The 18,782-nt window shown below is 36.5% G+C and overlaps 1 protein-coding gene across 1 annotated transcript in view; it reads left to right on the top strand.

Annotated features, from left to right (window-relative positions):
• Nucleotides 1–18,782, top strand: part of Enox1 (ecto-NOX disulfide-thiol exchanger 1) — a 521,404-nt gene that overhangs the window by 62,009 nt on the left and 440,613 nt on the right. The gene's annotated exons all lie outside the window — the stretch shown is intronic.

Raw genomic sequence — 18,782 nt, 5'->3', positions numbered from 1 at the left:
TCCCACCTATTAAAAATTTCAGATACCGTGTTTTTCAGTTTAGGACTTTTTAATACGGTACTCCTTTTACAGTTTTAATCTTTCCTGAAATGACCCATATAGTCATCCTTTGGACTCAAATTCTCTTGTAGATTTTATAATGACTTTATTGTATTTAAAGTTCTTGTTGCGAATTCCAATATCAGCGTTGCTTCTATTCTGAGTTGTCTCTTAACTATATGTTACATTTAATTATTTCTTGTGCATGCCAGTACTGTGGGATATGTTATACTCTGTGTTAATTTTTTTTCTGAATTCTTTTGTGTTTTGTTTTAGCAATAAATTATGTTAATAGTTGATTGTATTAAACTTGAAGAGGCTTAGTATTAGATTTAGTTGAGGTAGGTCTGTTTTGATTTTACTTTTAGTCCTAGGTCAATTAGGCCTGAAATATATTCTTTATTTCTAGATTTTGGCTCTTCTATGGAATCAGTGAGAGGCCCATGTTATTTCCCAAGCCCCACCTAAGTTGGCAGAGCTTGAATTGCATATTCTGATTCCCCTAAGAGGTGCAGCTATTGAGTAAGCGGTTTCCCTCAGGCTTCCACTAACCCCATTCATTAGGTTCTTCATCTCCTAGACTCTACCTCTTATTACTCATTAAGTTCCAACATTCATTTTGAGGAAACACATTCAGACCATAGAAATGCCTGAGAGGTGAGTTAGGGAGTAGAAATTTGGCACACTTTGGACTTCTAAATCTACCTGTTAGTAGTTCCCCGTCTAGCCCCATGGGTGAGTTTTAAACCTGTAGTAGCATACCAGCCAACGCTTTGAGCAGCAGATATAAACCAGGTTCTCCTGTCAGCTGGAACAGTAAAACACTAATATCCTCACTTTCTATCTCCCTGTGTCATTTGTCTTATTTGGTTCAGAACTTGAGAGAAATAATAATTATCAAATATATGAAAAAATTTTCAACATCTCTAGCAATTAGAGAAATGCAAATTAAAACTACACTGAGATTCTGTATCACTCCAGTCAGAATGGAAATTATGAAGAATACAGTAATAATAAATTTTGGTGAGGATATAGGGAGAAAGGTACTCTAATATGTTGCTGATGGGACTGCAAATCAATGAAAAGACTCTGGAAAGCAGTATGGAGATTCCTTAGAAAACTTTGAATGGGACCACCTTTTGATCCAGTTATCCCACTCCTCAGTTTATACCCAAAGGACTTAAAAATCGGCAAACTACGGTGATGCAGCCACATCAATGTTTATAGCAGCTAAATTCGCAATAGCCAAGCTATGAAACCAACCTAGGTGTCCTTCAGCGGGTGAATGGATAAAGAAAATGTGGTATATATATACACAATGGAATATTACTTAACCATAATGAAGAATGAAATTATGGCATTTGCTGGTAAATGGATGGAACTGAAGAATATCAGGCTAAGTGAAATAAGCCAATTCCCCCGAAAAACAAAGGCTCAATATTCTCTCTGATATGTGGATGCTAGCCCACAACAAGGGTTGGTGGGGAGGGAAGAACAGAAGTCCAGATTAGACAAAGGGAAACAAAGGGAAGGGAGAGGGAAGGGGAATAGAAAAGGACAATAGAATTACTCAGACATAATTTTCCTAGCCTGATATTTATAAATACATGCTGAGGGTAACTCCGAGTCCTATACAACCACAAGAATTGGATCCTGATTAGAATTAGTTATACTCCATGCAAGTATAATATGTCAAAATACATTCTATTGTCAGGTTTAACTAAAATTAAGAACAACAACAATAAAAAAGAAAACAATGTATCTTTTAATCATGATGATCAAAATGATAGCAATAGCTGGACATGGTGGGGCACGCCTGTAATCCCAGCAACTCAGGAGTTTGAGGCAGGAGGATTACAAGTTCAAAACAAGCCTCAGCAATTTAGTGAGGCCCTCAGAAAGATTCTTTCCGTACATAAAATATAAAAAAGTGGCTCACCCTTGAGTTCGATCACTTGTACAAAAAAATAGCAATATTTTAGATCACTAAAATGGGTACAAATGAACTGTCGTTATATGAAATAACTTTGGATTTAAAGTGCATTAGGCTAGGCTGAGGCTGTGGCTCAGAGGTAACACACTTGCCTGGCATGTGTGAAGACTGGGTTCGATTCTCAGCACCACGTATAAAATAAAGATCTATCAACAACTAAAAAAAAAGTTTTTAAAAAGTGCATTAGGCTGAATGAAAACAGTCAATCTCAAGAAGTTTCATACTGTATGATTCCATTTATTCTTGAAAAGACATAATTATGGGGATGAGGAACATATTACTAGTGGCCAAAGGTTAGAGACAAAGTAGATGGCCTAGTATAAGGGAGTTCCTTGGTACAGACTAAAGAATTTTACACCTTGATTTTAGTAGTAGTTATATGCATCTATTCTGGGAATAAAATTACCTAGAACTATACAAATACATATACACAAATAAATAGTGTATGCCAAAGCTGGTAAAATCTGAATGAGGCCTGTGGTCTGTTTAAGAGTATTATTCCAGTGTAGTTTCTAGGACTAGGTAATAAGATGTTATCATTGGGGGAAGTTGAACAAGGTACACAGAACTCTACTAGAGCAGTCTGGAAGTATCTCTCTTCTCTAGCAATTGGTGTTGTATCTTTCTGTGAATTTATAAGTATTTCTAAATAAAAAGTTTTCAGAAGTGTGCAAACATTCTCACTCTAAGTTCCTCACATAAAAGATAATAAGCAAGAGGTTGAACAGGAGCTTAGTTATACAGATTATGAGAGCCTTTTCAGTAATAAATTTTGTCTTAGCTAAAGTTATGACACACTATTGAAAACCCAAGAAAACTCTTAGTAAATAACGAATTTCTAAAATTTCATTTATCTCATCTCAAAGATTGTTAATTTAACTAAATTTTTTTTTTAAAATTTATGCCCTTTAGATGGGATTGTTGACTGTCTTGCTACCTGGTTGAATTCCAAGACTTATGAAATCCAAATTCACCTGTGAATGGTACAAATGGATTTTCACTTACAATTGGCTTAATTAAAATTTTCAAAATTAAGGGTTTTTTAAAGCACAGTAATTGTGGGGAAAGAAGAGCAGACTTAGAAACAATTAATGGTTTTGGTAATTATTCTTTTCTGTGCAGTCATGAACAGTAACCACTCTTTAGTGGCAATATGTACTTCAGGCCCTAAATATTCAAAACATGAACTAATTTTTCTTCATTATTGAAATCTCTGTATGCAAACCTAGTAGCATATGAAAGCTACTCTCCCTATGTGCCAGAGTAATTACGGAAAAGTAAATAATCTCCAGTGTTCATATTCCCCATAGAAATGGTTTAATATCTTATCTTTCAAAACTGGTTTTCAGCTCATTCAAAAAGGCTAAGAAAAGTTCTTTAGTGTTCAGAAAATGGGTAACTTTAAGAGCAGTCTGGAAGTATCTCTCTTCTCTAGCAATTGGTGTTGTGTTGGGGCACTTTCTCCAACCTAGAAAGAGAAAACAATTATCTCTGCTCCTTTTTCCTACCATGGGGCATGAGTTTCGCCTGTATGGCCCCAAATAGACCCCCTGAATTGGAAGTTGCTGTAGGTAAGTGGGAAATGCTCTGTTGGGCTTGTGGAGTATTCCACAGGTGGAATTCTTACCTCAAGTCATTTTCTAAACTGATGCCCCCATGTCCCATAACAAGCTACTTATCTTATCTTTTCCACAAGATTTTGTAGGATGCCTGAGCAGCCATGCTGATTGGTTATCTACTGAGATATTGTAACCTTTATAGAGTTTGTGGAGTTTGTCCAGGGCCCACACAAGTTCTAGGAATTTTTTTTTTCTGCTTCTTTATCTGAAATACTGTATATCAGGCCTCAAAGTGCCAAAGCAAGCCTTGCTTTTTAAACTGTGAAATTGCTTTTTCATAGGCTCCTTACTAGTGTATGGGCTGGAAGCTATGCCTTTTTTCCCCCCAAAAGTTGAAACTGTGAGGAGAGTTTCCTGACATATGTGACTTATGTTCTTTCTAGAGCAGGATCGCTGAGAGACATTTTGTTTTAAATAAACATATATTTTGTGACGTGTGTAATAATGTGACATGGGCTACTTGCAGTTTTCAGCCTGTTATAATTCTGTGAGAAGTGTAGTGCTAATTGAAATTTTGTGTTTTCGATCATGGTGTTAAGATGATCTTTGTTTTGTTTTACTTTTCGCCTCAATATAACATGACAAGCTATTTATTTTTATGAGGTTTTGTTTGTTTTGAAATTGTAATGCTTTAAGTTTTCAAAAAAATGTCTTTATATAGATAATAGTTTAATTATTCACATTTTAATCACAATCCATTTTATAACCACTGAGTTTTACATTTTCTTATTTATGCTGTGATTTGGTAAGTCTTTGAAATTTCTGATATTTTGATGGCTACTTTAAGAATTAGGGCCTTTGATGATCTGTATTTCCAGTTTCATATAATTAAACTTTGTTTTTCATAAAGCTTCTGGATCCAACTTGAATGTCATTTTCAAAAGGTATTTATGTAGGAGTTACTATTCATGTTGCCAAAAATTTAAAAAGAGGACTTTTAAAGTGGGCTGACAAGCAAAGCATTATTTGTAATAGATCATCACAGTTGGATACAGTGAGGAGAAACTTTTGGTGAGAACCAGTGAGATCTGAAAGATTGCCTAGCAACTCGCCCCTCCCTCCTGAGTCCTCTCCTGTTCTGTTAAGATCTGCCTCTCTCCTGCTTCACGGCCACTCCCTCCTGAAGTATAGTGTTGGCTGAATTCTCTACCTTGTCTTCTTTTCTCCTCTTCCTTCTTTGCCCTGAAGGTGTGGGTATTTTGTAAGCGTCTAACCTTCCCTTCCTCTACCCTAATTCTGGAGGAACTGAGCATTGTCAGCTCAGCTTCACTCAGTTTCTGAGCCTTTCTGAGTAGAGCAGAAAGAAAAAGAGGCGCTTCCTCTGTAGGAGCAAGATGCCTAAGTCAGCCTTGCTTCCCTGGGATAAATGTGGAAAGAGGGGAGGCAGGATAGGTATTGGTTAGCTACATGCATAGCAAATGGTATCCCTCCTCCAAGCCTACTGGATCCATCCATTCCATGTGAAACAGAGCCCTCCTGGAGCCCCATCCCTTTGACCAGAACTTGGCTTTTTCACCCAGCTCTTGCTAGTTCTGGGAAGACTGCTTTTCAGGTCCTGGGTCAGTGGTGGGTGATCTCTGAGACAGTTCTCCTCTCCAATTTGAAATTCCTGCTGTTGTGGATTAAACCTCCCATGGATTGGCACTAAAGTCAGTATAATGTACCTCTCAGAACATTGCAGTTAGATAGCCAGTACCCTTCTCAAGGTTCTACCTTAAATTAGGGTCAGTTTTTCAAACTATGCCCCTACCTTATCCTGATCTCCTGGGCTTCCTTAGTAGCCCAAGTGCCCTGTTTGAGTAGAAATTATAACAGATTTTATTTTTGTCCCTCTTCACCATCTGAAGGCTTGATTAACAACTACCATTAGGAAATATATTTCTTAAATTCCAATTCTATATATTTTTTTTCTGCCTAATGGATCCCAAGTGCATATGTTTCCTTAGTACCTTAAACTCAATTTATGTCTAAAATTTAACTCATTGCCTCCTCTCTCCTACCATCTCTTCCTCTAGGCTTTATTCTCATTTCTGACGCTATCATCCATCCCATTTCCCAAGCGCAAAACCTGGAGTTGCCTGTCCCTCCACCTTCTCCCTCACTTTTCATATTCAGCACTGGCTGAATGTTTGTTCATCCCTGTATCTTTTTTTTTTTCTAACTCTTCATTCTGCCTTTGTTTATACAGTTTTCACTGTGGGATGCAATTCCTCCTTATTATCCATTAAGATCCATTAAAGGTGTTTTCTACTCTCCCAAATTATCTTTCCAGCTGGAAATACCATCTCGAAAATTGTTTTTTTAAAAAAAACAAACCAACACAAATAGCATCCAAAATTTATTTTGTCATTATTTGTGTGCCTGTACCTGTTGAATTGTCCTGTGGTAGTGAAAACACCTGAGATACAGGTGCTATGCATATGTATGGTTTACTATTATATCAAAACCCACACAGATATTCCTAAATCAGTCCCTGAACTCCAGGCATAGAACCAAGCATTGCTGCCTGGCACAGAAGACCTTGATGTGTGCACTATAGTGTCACCTTTTGTGGTTTCCAGGTTTACTCCAACATCTTTGCTGTTTATATTGACCCACAATGATGACAATTTTTGTAGGAAATGCTTTCACAAGCACCAATTTTCTCACATCCCCAACATAGCTAAGCTACACAACCATAAAGCAGATGGAGAAGGAAATCAAAAGAAGTCAAATAGTCAAAACAATGGTGCAACCACTGTGGAGAACAGTTTGAGTTTCTTAAAAGATTAAACATAGTTACCCCATGATTCAGTGGTTCTTCTCCTAGGTATATATCCAAGAGAAAAGAAAATATATGTTCTCATAAATAACTGTACACAAAGGTTAACAGCATTATTAATAAAACTATAAAGTGCAAACAACCCAAATGCCCATCACCTGATCAGTGTATAAACAATATATGGTACATCCATGCAAAGGAATTTTATCCAGTTGCATAAAGGAATGAATTACAGATGCATGTTGTGGCATGGGAGAAACTTGAAGACATAAGCTAAGTGAAAGAATTCAGTCAAAAACGTCATGTATTTTGTAATTCCATTTATATAAAATGTCCAGAATAGGCAAATTTGTACAAAGTAGAGTAGTGGTTACTATGCATTGGAAGAGGGTGTGGGGGCGGGGGTGGGAGGAGGCTGTTAACAGGTATGAGGTTTCCTTAAGTTGATGAAAATGTTCTGGAATTAGATAGTGGTAACAGTAGACCAACTCTGGCTACAATAAATTCTACATTTGAAAAAAACTGAACTTTTATTGTTTGTGAATCATATCTCATTAAGACTATTATTAAAAAATAGTGGAAAAAAATCTAAAGTAAATGGAGAAACTGTTTGATGCTTTGTTGAACAAGGGTGGACCCTTGACTGCAGTAAGGTCACTTAAAGTACTTTTACAGAAGAGCAGATCAAGGTTCAGAGAGGTAAGTGACCCTACTTGGTGGGGATGGAGAAAGGAACTATTTTTTTAAAATACATGCTTGTTCTGCTAGTCCTGATGCCTTCTCAGGCAAACACACACCTCATATCAGGTGTGTCTTTGTGGACACACCTATCTCTGTAGAACCTGAGGGCAGCATACATTTCAAGTATAAATTAAGCCTTACCCATGGCCTTCTGGTGCCTTGAAGGGTGCTGTAGATGTGTGCTTATTAGTGTTTGCGTTTTTCTCACTCTGTTAGTAGTGTTTTGTATTCTCACTAGAAATACAGTGGTTGCTGGTTATGCCTATGAGAGGAGAATGATTGGAAGCTGTATTTAAGGGTGGCTTTGATTTCTTATGCCCACAAGGGTGAAGACAAAATGCACCAGAGAATAAAGGAGAGGATTTTAATCAAGCTTTTGAAGGGGGAGAATGTTCATTAATAATAATGATTGTCTCAAAGAGAAGGGAGAAAATCTTGGGTTATCTAGGGAGAAATCTTATTGATTTCATCCAATGAGGGAGTCAATGAGGAAGGGTGGAAGTTGGTCTTATAATAGGAGAGCACAGAGTGGTCCTTTGCCATCAGCTGTTTCTTCAACTGCATCTTCTCTAAAATTAACAGTACATTGAAATTATGTGTACTTCCATATCTGGTATTATAAAGAGGACAGCAATCTGGTAATATCACTCATGTATTGCCCGCTATTTACACAATTGTGCTGAGGCTCATTTATTCTCTGATGGCCAGTTTTGAAGGAAACACAAAAGAAGATTAACCAAAGAATTCATGAAAGAAGGACTAACTTGTCAGAACAAGGTAACAGTGTCTTGGCAAAGTTACTGCTGAGCCAGAGCCACTGCCAGGTAGGAAGCATGACCTCAGCAGGTGAGTAACTTGAAGGAAAGATTTTTCTTAAGAGCAGCGGGAGTTATTTTTGAATATAAGAAGTGGTCAAAATTCCCAGACGTGGTGTTGTCAGGACTGATTTTGTTCCAGCATATAGCTCCATAACAAATTAGTCTATTTCATTTTTATTTTTTTCCTAAGCCTAATTTCCATGATTTCACCATATGGAAACTCTGACTTTTAAAAAGAACTTGCTCCATTGAGCAAGCTTGGTACATTTTTCAAATGTTTCTTGACATTAACAGCTCTACTTCTCAATTAGCAAAGGGAATAAAGTTGATTATGCATATCCATGGGGTGACAATTTACATCTGATTAGCAGCTCTAAGGTATACATTAAAAGGTCACTATAAATAACTTTTACTTCTTTTGTTCTCAGAAAGACCAGTCACTAAGTCCTAGCTTTCCCCCACTTCCCTTGGTTGATAAAACCCTATTTTAAGATGAACTTAAAACTGATATTGGATAATAAAATCTATAGAACTTAAAGCTTTTTTAGTTGACATTTTGCTTGTTTCATTTTCCATATCCATATTCTGATACCCATCTGCTTTTGTGACAACTATTAGCTAATTATAGACATTAAGAAAATAAATAAATAAATAAATAAATAAATAAAGAAAGAAAGAAAGAAAGAAAGAAGGAACATATGTATAGGCTTACATGACTTGGTAACCTATCATGGGTTTATCCTTAGTACCAAAATGTCTTCTATCTCTTTTGTTTTTAAAGAGCAAATTGTCTGAAGGGGAAGGAGGAATAGCTCTACCTCCTCTACTGTGATAATGGTCAGAGTCCTTGAATAAGAAACAGTTCAATCTTATTTGTTTTTCTAAATATAAATATAAATATAAATATAAATATAAATATAAATATAAATATAAATATAAATATAAATATAAATATAAATATAAATATAAATATAAATATAAATATAAATATAAAATATATATGTGTGTGTGTATATATATATATATATATATATATATATATATATTTTAAGTTGTAGTTGGACACAATGCCTTCATTTTAGTTATTTATTTTTAAGTGGTGCTGAGGATCAAACCTGGTGCCTTGCACATGCTAGGCAAGTGCTCTACTGCTGAGCCACAACCACAGCCTTGGAAACAGGTTATTCTTGTTTTATGTTTACTGGCAGCTGACTGTCTTATAAGACAATATAAGAAAGTATAAGATTCAGAAAAAGAAATTGATAGTGTTGATTTCACAGGCAGTACTTTGGTGGTCTTATGTATTATGACTTTATGTTAATTGGATATGATACAGCTGTTGAGAATGGATTTTGAGAGGTCCTTCTTGGTAGTTGGTATGATTTAGTTAAAATGGCAGCTTTTCCAGACATGTGATTACTCTCTCAATTCATTCATATGAACTCTTTTTTTGTCTGCTCCATTCTTTTTAAACAGTGGAAATAATTATGTAGTTGATCATTATTTTTAGTTGAAAAAGTATACATGCTCTTTAAAAAAAATCAAAATCAAAAAGGTGTGATGATAGAAGGGTTGAAGAAGGAATTCATTCATTATATCTTAGATGGTACACTTTTTAGTAAATACTCTTTCAAAGGTTTTTATGTTTGTTTGCTTCTTTTTCTGGGCATGTAAACATACCTGTTTTCAGAGAACTATATTATGCATTGTTTTTAACCCAAAATTTGGAAAAAAAATATAGCATATACTTAGCTTTCTGTGTAAATATGCATATCATTGATTTTGATAGGTACATGATATTACTATTCCATGACTAGATATATTGGTCAAGGAGCTAGTATAATTTGTTTGACAGCTTTCTTTTGATGTGTGTTTAGGTTATTTGGTAGGATAAATGCTAATGAACATTTTAGGTCATAATTTTTAATATGTGCTGTTAAAACTATTTTTCCAGAAATTTTTGAGTTTATTTTTATCAGTAGTATTTAGTAGTGCCCATTTTCTCACAACTTTCATTTATAACTCAAGAGTATTTTAAAATCTTTACTATTATCTTATACAAAATAGCATGTAAAATGTGAATTTCCTTGATTTTAAAGTTTGAAAATTTCATGTAAATTTGGAGGCAATTTGTATGTTTGTTCATGTCATTTATTCTGATTTTTCTAATAGGAAGTTTTTCTTTTTATTGATTCACAAGAATTCTTTATATACTAGGGAGATTAGTCACTTGCTATATAAATCAATTTACTAAGAATATGTTAGGTTCTAGGCAATGTGTTAAATATACATTTTTTTGGTATTTAATGATTATCTTTTCACTTGGACTTACAGTATTTTTTTTCCAATTGAAGAACTACTTACTTATTCAAATGTATCAATCTTTGTAGTTTCTGGCTTTTAAAATCATGCTTGGAAAAAAATCTTCCCTCTGGATTATAGAAATTGTCTTTTAAATTTTATTCTAGTTTTGTGATTTTTTAAAAAAACATTTAAATATTTAATCCTCTTGGGGTTAATTTTGGGGAAAATAATTGGTAAGAATAGGGAATTATTATTTTTTTTTACATATTTAACTCATTATCCCAACACCATTATTTCAGAATTGACTGCCACTTTCGTCATACATGAAGTTCCCATGGGTCTTTGGATCTAATTCTGTTTCCTCTATTGGGTTCCAGAGATCTGTTACATTTGTTATCACAGAGATACAAAAATAGATCATCATGTAGAATTCACTCAGAATTAGGTAGGGAGTGCTTGGAGAATATTGAGAATGAGTCTTAAGCTTCCAGGAGGTGACCCCCTAGTGAACCTTAAAGATATGATTGAAATGAGTCAAGAGAGAATCTGGTGGGGTAATGAGACAGTGAAGAGACTTGAGTGTGAGCAAAGTCTCAGGAGTAAGAACCAGCAGATGTATGTGTATGGTATGAAATATGGGGCACAATTCATGAGAAGTGAGGTTGTGGCCATGGTCAGGCACCTAATGTTAGCAGAGTTCCTCTGTCATGTCATAGATGTAGACTGATCTCAGATGGCATATATTATTATAGTGTTTTAAGCACTATCTGAAGTGTGTTGTAGATAGATTTTTTTTCTTTTCATGGAAGGTGACTAGGATTCATTATAGAAAAATTAGCCTGTAAACAAGGAAATCTCCAGAGGTTTCTGTAGTTATCCAGATAAGTGACCTGGACTAAGATGGGGGCCACAGAAAGAGAGAACAGGGCAGACAAAAGACCTATTTGGTGATTACTTATGAACAATGATGGATAATGCAGATTGAAGAGTGAAGCATTGGTTTCTCAGCAATGGTGAATATCATCATGAGAGAAACAAAAGTGTCTTGTGAGGAGAAAGAGATGGCAGGGTTGACTTGTCTGCTTAAGGAGAATAAAAGAAAAAAGAGAAGGGTCTAACCAAACAGATTCGATGGACTTTCAGCCCAGTTGCCTTTTGAAGGCATTAGATATAGTGCTCAAATATTCTTTTGAACAAACACCTGACTTTTCCCAAGCTATGTCAACATTATATTGGCCAGCTCTTGCTCATCTCCGCACCCACCCGTTCAGACTAGCTGAGAGATCCTAGATTTTTTTTTCTTAAACTACATGTTGAACAGCTAGTGGGAAACAAATTACAGTTTTTCAGTTTCATACATTATCCGTATCAGCAGCTAAATTTCTAGATGTGCTTTGCTGATGACATTTGAAGCTAGCAGACTTTGAATAATGATGACTCTATAAAAGTAGCAATAAGAAAGACTTGTTGGAGCTGACAGAAAATCTCATCACAGAAGCCTGAGTAGAAATGCTGCTTGCAAAGTTTTCCTGTTTATATACACTGGTTGATGTATCTCCAATAAAGAATTAACTTTTCTAATTGGAAGGCTATTTTCCATAGCTCAACTCACACCTGATGTGAGTTACAATGTGAGGAGCAGTAAAAGAACAAGAAAATATACATGATTTGTGTTTGTGAACTGCTAACTGAGTGTCATTAAGTAAGGACACATGGATAGCATTGTTACTATCTTCAATTTATATTTATTGAATACCATGATGTTTGAGGTCAGGCTTATAAATAGTTACTTGGTTAGATTGAGTACACTAATAATTTATGAAGGACAACTAGAAGAGGTTACTAATTTGTTCTCTTTACTATCTGTGCAATCTGTGTGCCTTTGGGGCAGATAATCTTTTAAAAATCTGCTTGTCTTTTTTAAAACTTATTTGTAAGCAAGACTGATCATTTTTTCTGCTTGAAAAAAAAAAAAGCACTATAGCTACAAACCCCTCCAAACACCCTCACATTCTGAAGAGAGAGAAGAGGGTAGATTGATAGACCCTGCTCTGCTATTTGGTAGCATGCCAAGATCTCAGGTTCCTCTCTTTCTAGCTGAGGACTCTTGGATGTAAGAACAGAGGAAGGGCATATGGGTGTTCCTGCCTGGATATTTTATTAAAGCTACATGCTCAGTTGTGTTTTATAATAATGGGCGCATGGCTTAAAATGTCAGGGAAAGCTAGCATCTTTTCTTTGGTCTTCTCACCCAAAACCATGAACAGGGGTACGGTGGGAGGTGAAGGAAAAGCTTTGAGCAAAGCAGAGAGCATGGAGCATTGCAAAAAATGGAAGCAAAAAAGAAATGCATTTTGGTAACAAATCCTATAAGCATGTGTATATAGAGACACAGGTATATATTCATATTTACATTAATGTTTACATGTATATAAGATCATATAAAATTCTTGATGCAAAATACACACTTAGGTAGGTTGATTTTTGTGGTGTCTACAAAAGTAAATGGAAAAAAATGAATATTACAATACACAGCTCTAAAGCAATCCATCTACAGGGTAATGAAAATTGCACTTTTTTAAGTGTTGCCATTGTCTCTTAACTGCAATTTGGCTCATTTTCAATTCAAATATCTGAGGTACCCAGCTTATCAGAGATGGGTTCAATTCCTAATGATTATTTCTATGTCCAGTCATTAAGTATATAACACAACCTCCTAATTTTATTTTCGTTTTGTTGTTGTTCTTCTTGGCTGGACCCTCTTATATGAGTTAATCTGCTGACATTGATGTTCATCGGATCTCTGATTTGGTCTCAAGTTTGAGTTTCGTGGATTGCTTTCATTCATCTTCATTCAGGAGTTCCTGGCCTATTGGACTCTACTGGTGGATCCTAGTATCTCTCTACCCTCTCAACCCTTGATCCTAGAAACACAGTGAATCCTGCATTTCCCAGCTTCTCTCGAAGTTGCTTCATCTCCCATTTAATTCATGAATCAGTATGTTTCAGCCTTGGGCCAAATTCAGCTTGCTGGCCAGTTTTTTTAGTAAATTTTATTGGAACACGAGTGAATTCATTCATTTGCATGCTGTCTATGTCCATTTTTCTCACTACCACAGAAGAGTTGAGTGTTAGTGACAGAAACCATATGGTTGGTAAAGCTTAGATATTTCTTATCTGGTCTTTTTTAGAAAAAATAATTGCCAATCACTGATCTAGTCAATTTCCAAAGCTTGTTAATTTTGTCTTCTTGGTATTAAACTGATTTGCTTCACTTCCAGTAGCACCTTTACCATCCTCATTTGGACTACTGAAATAGCATCCTAAATGGTTTCTGTGCATCTGATCTCACATTCTCATAATCCATATTCAGAGATATGGCAGCCAGAGCAATCTTGCTAAAAAAGGAAAATATTGAGGTCTACTTGTTACTACAGTTAGCCTACTCTAATGATACTACTCCTGAATCCGTATGTCTTTATCTTCAACCCAAGTTTCTCTCCAGAAACTCAGACTGAAATGTCACCAGCTGGGTTAAAATCCTTCAGTGGCTTTCCATTTTCCAGCCACTAAAGGATTTTAACCCAGACCTGAGCTCACCTTCTCACTTAAACTAACCCTTCTTAACTTTTAGATGTTTGGTTTATATTGTGTTTTCTATTGTCTTTTGGTCTCCCTCCTTTTCCATAGTCTGTTCACCTAGGTAAATATTGTTTGTTTCTCAGGTCAAAACTTGGCTAGGAGGTCTTTACTGATCTTCAGATTAGATTTGGTCTCCTTCATATGTGCCCCACGGTTCCTTGAGTTTCCTGTCACTATACTTACACACTTTATTGGTTTCATTATTTATCTTTCTTCTTCTCACTTCTGCAAAAGGAGGCACCTTGTTTCTACTGGGTCTTGCAGAATATCTAGCATCCAACATACTTGGAATATGGTTGGCAGGTTATAGGCAGTGCTGCAGAGATAATATCAATTCAGAGTTCCTGCCCTCCCTTCCCTCCAGGATATTACAATAAGAAGAATATCTTTTTAGAATATGAGTTTTAATTGACTCAATTAAATTCAAAGAAAAATATTCATGAAATAAGCTGGCTTGGTGGATGCAAAAGAGTAGGAGATATACAGAATAAGGAGCAAAGGAATCTGACACAGACATAGACATGTAACCACACACAGTACTTACATAATTACAAAAATATCCTGGACACCTAATCCCCCAAACAGACATGATCCACCTCCCCATCTAAGTGTATCCATGTCAATTGTCTTCAGTCATAAAGAATAGAAGAAAAAGAACCTTTCTTTTTGTCCCAGTAGAGAGAGCCCTGGAGCAAATTGTCATTTATTCATTGTTCCATTCAATCTTTCATTTGTTTGTTTAACAAATATTTGTTAAGCATGAATACCAGATGCTTAGAATACAAATGTTAAGGGGAAAAAGGAGCTATTACACTAGTTGGAAGGCAGACACCTAAAATCTAATTATAGGACAATATGGTAAGCACTGTAATTTAGCAATTTGTACAAAGTAGTATGAGAGCACAGAGGAGGAAGCAAATTATGTTTTCACCTGTTTCTGGTGAGATGAAAATGGAACTGTTATATGTGTGTGTTTTTTGTGAGGAGCAGAGGATGTGGATAAAGTTCATCTCTCTTGTGTTTCAGTTTTGCCTCAGTAATTTCTTGTTGCTGTCTTCCTCACTTCTCTCTGGGGCTGGGATGAAGATGCTATGATTTTTTCCATGTGAATTTGCTTAGCAGTTGGAATAATTCATTGCTGCTGGACCAGCAGTAGCAGCATTTCTTCCACATTCTTGGTTGAGTCACAGGAGAGAAGAGAGATGCTGTTCCCATGACGTCACCACTCCTCCCCAAACTCCCAGGAGATGTGGTAGGAAAACTCAGCTCCTGGGCGTTGACCACTTGAAATAGCCAAATGGAGACGAATCACACTTGAAATACCATGTAAATGTGGCCGGAGTCTACGTGAAAAACTTTGTTTAGCAGAAAAATTACTTAGTTAAGAACAAACTCCAGTCTTTGTGGGCAAATATTCAATTTTAGACCCTCCTTTTGCTTCCTTAATCAAGAGATAATAGAAATGAACCAACAATGAAGTAGGAGAGAAATCCACCCCCAGGGTTTCTCTTTAATTCTGGTCTTTTTTTTTTCTTTTTTAAAGGAACTCTGATTTTTCTACTCAGATCTTTTCCTTCATCCTCCAGAATTCTTGAAAATAGGCTAATTGTGAGGAAAAATTTCACTGATCATTGATAAACACAAGAAATTGATAGCATGTATTTATATCCCATTTCTGCCACTTAACCGAGAATACTTGAATGAGTTAATTATGCTCACTAAGCTTTAGTTTCCTCACCTTAAAAATTAGAATATTAATACTACTATTTACCTCAAAAGAGTATATTGAGAATTGAATGAAATAACACAAATAACGTCTGTTTATTCCAAGAGCTTCTTAACTTTATCTTTTGTTTTCAACTCCATTATCCAAGCCTTGTTACATTTTCTTGTCTGTTTCCTTTGCCATTCCAATCACAATGGGAGCAAAAACCTGCTGAGAGATAATTCTAAGAGATTACGACTTATTTTTTTTATATGGGGGATTGAACCCATGGGGGTGTCTACCATTGAACCCAGGGGGGCTCTACCATGGATTGTTCTACATCCCCAGCCCTTTTTATTTTTTATTTAGAGTCAGGTTCTCACTAAGTTGCTGAGGGTCTTGCTAACTTTCCCAGACTGGCCTTGAACTTTGGATTCTCCAGCCTCATCCTCCCAAGTTGCTGCGATTATAGGTGCCCAACACCATGTCTAGCAGGATTCACATGACTTTTGACTCCTTGTGAGACAGAAAGATGGACTACCCATAGGGCAGCCAGGAAGAGGGTCTTGGAGAAGAAAAGGAGGAAGAGAGAATTGGGGAATCAAACTCTGACCCCAGCTATTCCTAGTTACAAAGAGAGTTCCTTAACAGCCCCTAGACACCACCAACCCCCAAAGGTACTCCTTCTTGTGCCAACAGACCCCTCATCCCTACTCTCTTGCTGAGTAAGTTTTAGAAATCACTTTCTCCAGATTTGCTCAAGAAGGCAAAATAGAGTTTATTGACTCCCTTTCTAAATCCTATATCCCACCAATCATTTATAGGCACAGATCAAGCCCATAGAAACCCCTAGACAACAGACACCTGTTGGCTTCCCTCTCTTGGGACCCCTTCTTCGTTGGAAGCCCTGCTTTCCATTACTCTAATAAATCCTGTTACTTTGCTCTCACCCTTGTGTATGTGGATTTCATTCTTCAAATTTTCCAGACAAAGAACCTAACCATCCACCTCCCACCCCTGCTATACTTGATTAATGTATGATAGCTGACAGTTCACTTACAATTGCAGATTTCTGAGTGTTAAACCATGTAACTAACACACACACACACACACACACAATCAGAGACACACACATATATTTTTTGGTGTTTCCCCTCTGGGTTTTCTAAAAAGCTATGGCAAATTTTTGCAAATCCTGATCTGGGTTGGTCTGGTAAGTAATGGGTAAACCTCTCCTTAAGCCAGGGTGCTCTCACTCTCCAGAATGCCCCGGAGGCAACCACTGGCTGAGCTCCAGTTGAGCTCACAGTCATCTCAAAGTACAGAAAGATGAAAACAGCAGAGGAATACAGATGTCTATAATTCATTAGCCTTTAATCCCACCACGAGCACCCTAATGAAAATAAATCTGTCACCATTTAATGCTTTTCTTCCAGAATTTCCTATTGAATTAAGGCCTTACATAGCTCAGAGTCTGAATTGCCAAGTACACTGACTCATTTCTTCATTATGTAAGCCATTAATAGGTTACTGCTCAGGTCCTGGAATACCTGCTGTAGGCTAACAGCAAGGTGCCCAAATGACTCTCAGCTGTGCCCTTACACTTTCACTCACCTGGACTCCCCAGAGAAACCACACTCAGCTCCTCACCATTAGCTCTGAGTCCTGCACTGAGGCCTCATTAGCATCCAAAAGCTCCTTCTCTCCTCTGCCTTCCTGGCAGCAACCTACCCAGGGGAGAAGGAAACTATGCAAGAGGCAGTATGCAATTACTGGGGAGAGAAACTTCTTGCAGAAAATGCAGATAGACTAGATCTGGATGTAGGGAAATATGAAGAGACACAGTGTGGGAAAGTGTCATCCGAGTGAACTCGAAAGCTGAGACAGACTCTCTGGCACCAAGTTGTATTTAAAGCAAACACCACACCGTGGAGAATGACCTTGGGGATCCTGGGAAATTAAGGAAGAGCAGCATGATTTACACAATGAGGCCAAAAGGAAAGCACATGCTTAAGGAATAGTAATATCTAAAAACTATCACCTCTAAAGAGACATCCTAAATACTATTTCTTTGATTTTTTAAGCTATGATCATGATCTATATGTACATATGTATGTATATATGTATATATATGTGTCTGTATACACACCTATGTGTATATATATATACTAGTTTGATTATAGTATATACATTCCCATTTTGTAATTATCTAGGAAAAAATATCATTCCAAAAATCCATGGAAAGACTTAGGTTGTCAGCGTCTGTGCTTGACTATAGCTACTATGCATGGAGAAGCATTGGCTCAATTGAGCTCTTTTCTTTTTCCCTTCTCTCTAAAGAGTTCATATCATCCAGCCTGATAAATGCAAACATGGGAATTCAATTGCTTCTGAAGATTACCTGTTCTCTGTAGGGTGGTAGTCCTCAGAGGAGTTCCAAGGCCTCAAAAACAAAGATATTATTATCTCCTAATCATTATAACCACTGGTGTGGGATTAGAGGTGCTATTGGGGGGATTGACGATGATGTTTTAAAAGGAGTTCCAATTTCCTTTGATGACCACTCAAAAGTTCATCAGAATATACTGTATTTTACATATCAGTGCTAGGAAACATCCCAAGACTTCAGACTTTCGCTCATCTTCATCTTTACTTTAAACATGCTTTTATTTGCTTCATTTATAGTGTCCCATCAAGTAGGGCTAGGGGAAGTCCTTCATAATCACTTGGATTCCTTAATAACAGAGATACTTTTGTTTACCACACAAGAGTAAGGAATTTGACATATTGTGACACGTATTACTTTTACCAGGCATTAAAATAACATTGCCCCAAGAATTTAAGAGGACAATATGACAAATATATCAATGTCTAAAACTGAAGAGAGAAAAGGACCTAGGTGTTCAAGAGAGTGTAATATTACTTCTAGTTGGAACAACCTCATGGAGTTGGTGGACATTTAAGGTGGACCCCATAGATAATCCAGTTTGGGCAGGTGAGGTTACTTCCTGCACAGATGTGCATCTTCATTAGTTTATGGGGTGATCTCTGTGGAGGTAGAGTATGATTTGTCTTTTTCATCTTTAATAATAAATGATTGAGTAGTTGAGACAACAATCTTGCCAGAAGCAGCAAAATAACCATTCTTTCTAGTGGGAAA

The sequence above is a fragment of the Urocitellus parryii genome, chromosome 2 (genome assembly GCF_045843805.1).
Source record: "Urocitellus parryii isolate mUroPar1 chromosome 2, mUroPar1.hap1, whole genome shotgun sequence".
Taxonomy (NCBI): domain Eukaryota; kingdom Metazoa; phylum Chordata; class Mammalia; order Rodentia; family Sciuridae; genus Urocitellus; species Urocitellus parryii.
The sequence above is the reverse complement of the archived record's forward strand: the minus strand, read 5'-3'. Positions and strand labels throughout refer to the sequence as shown.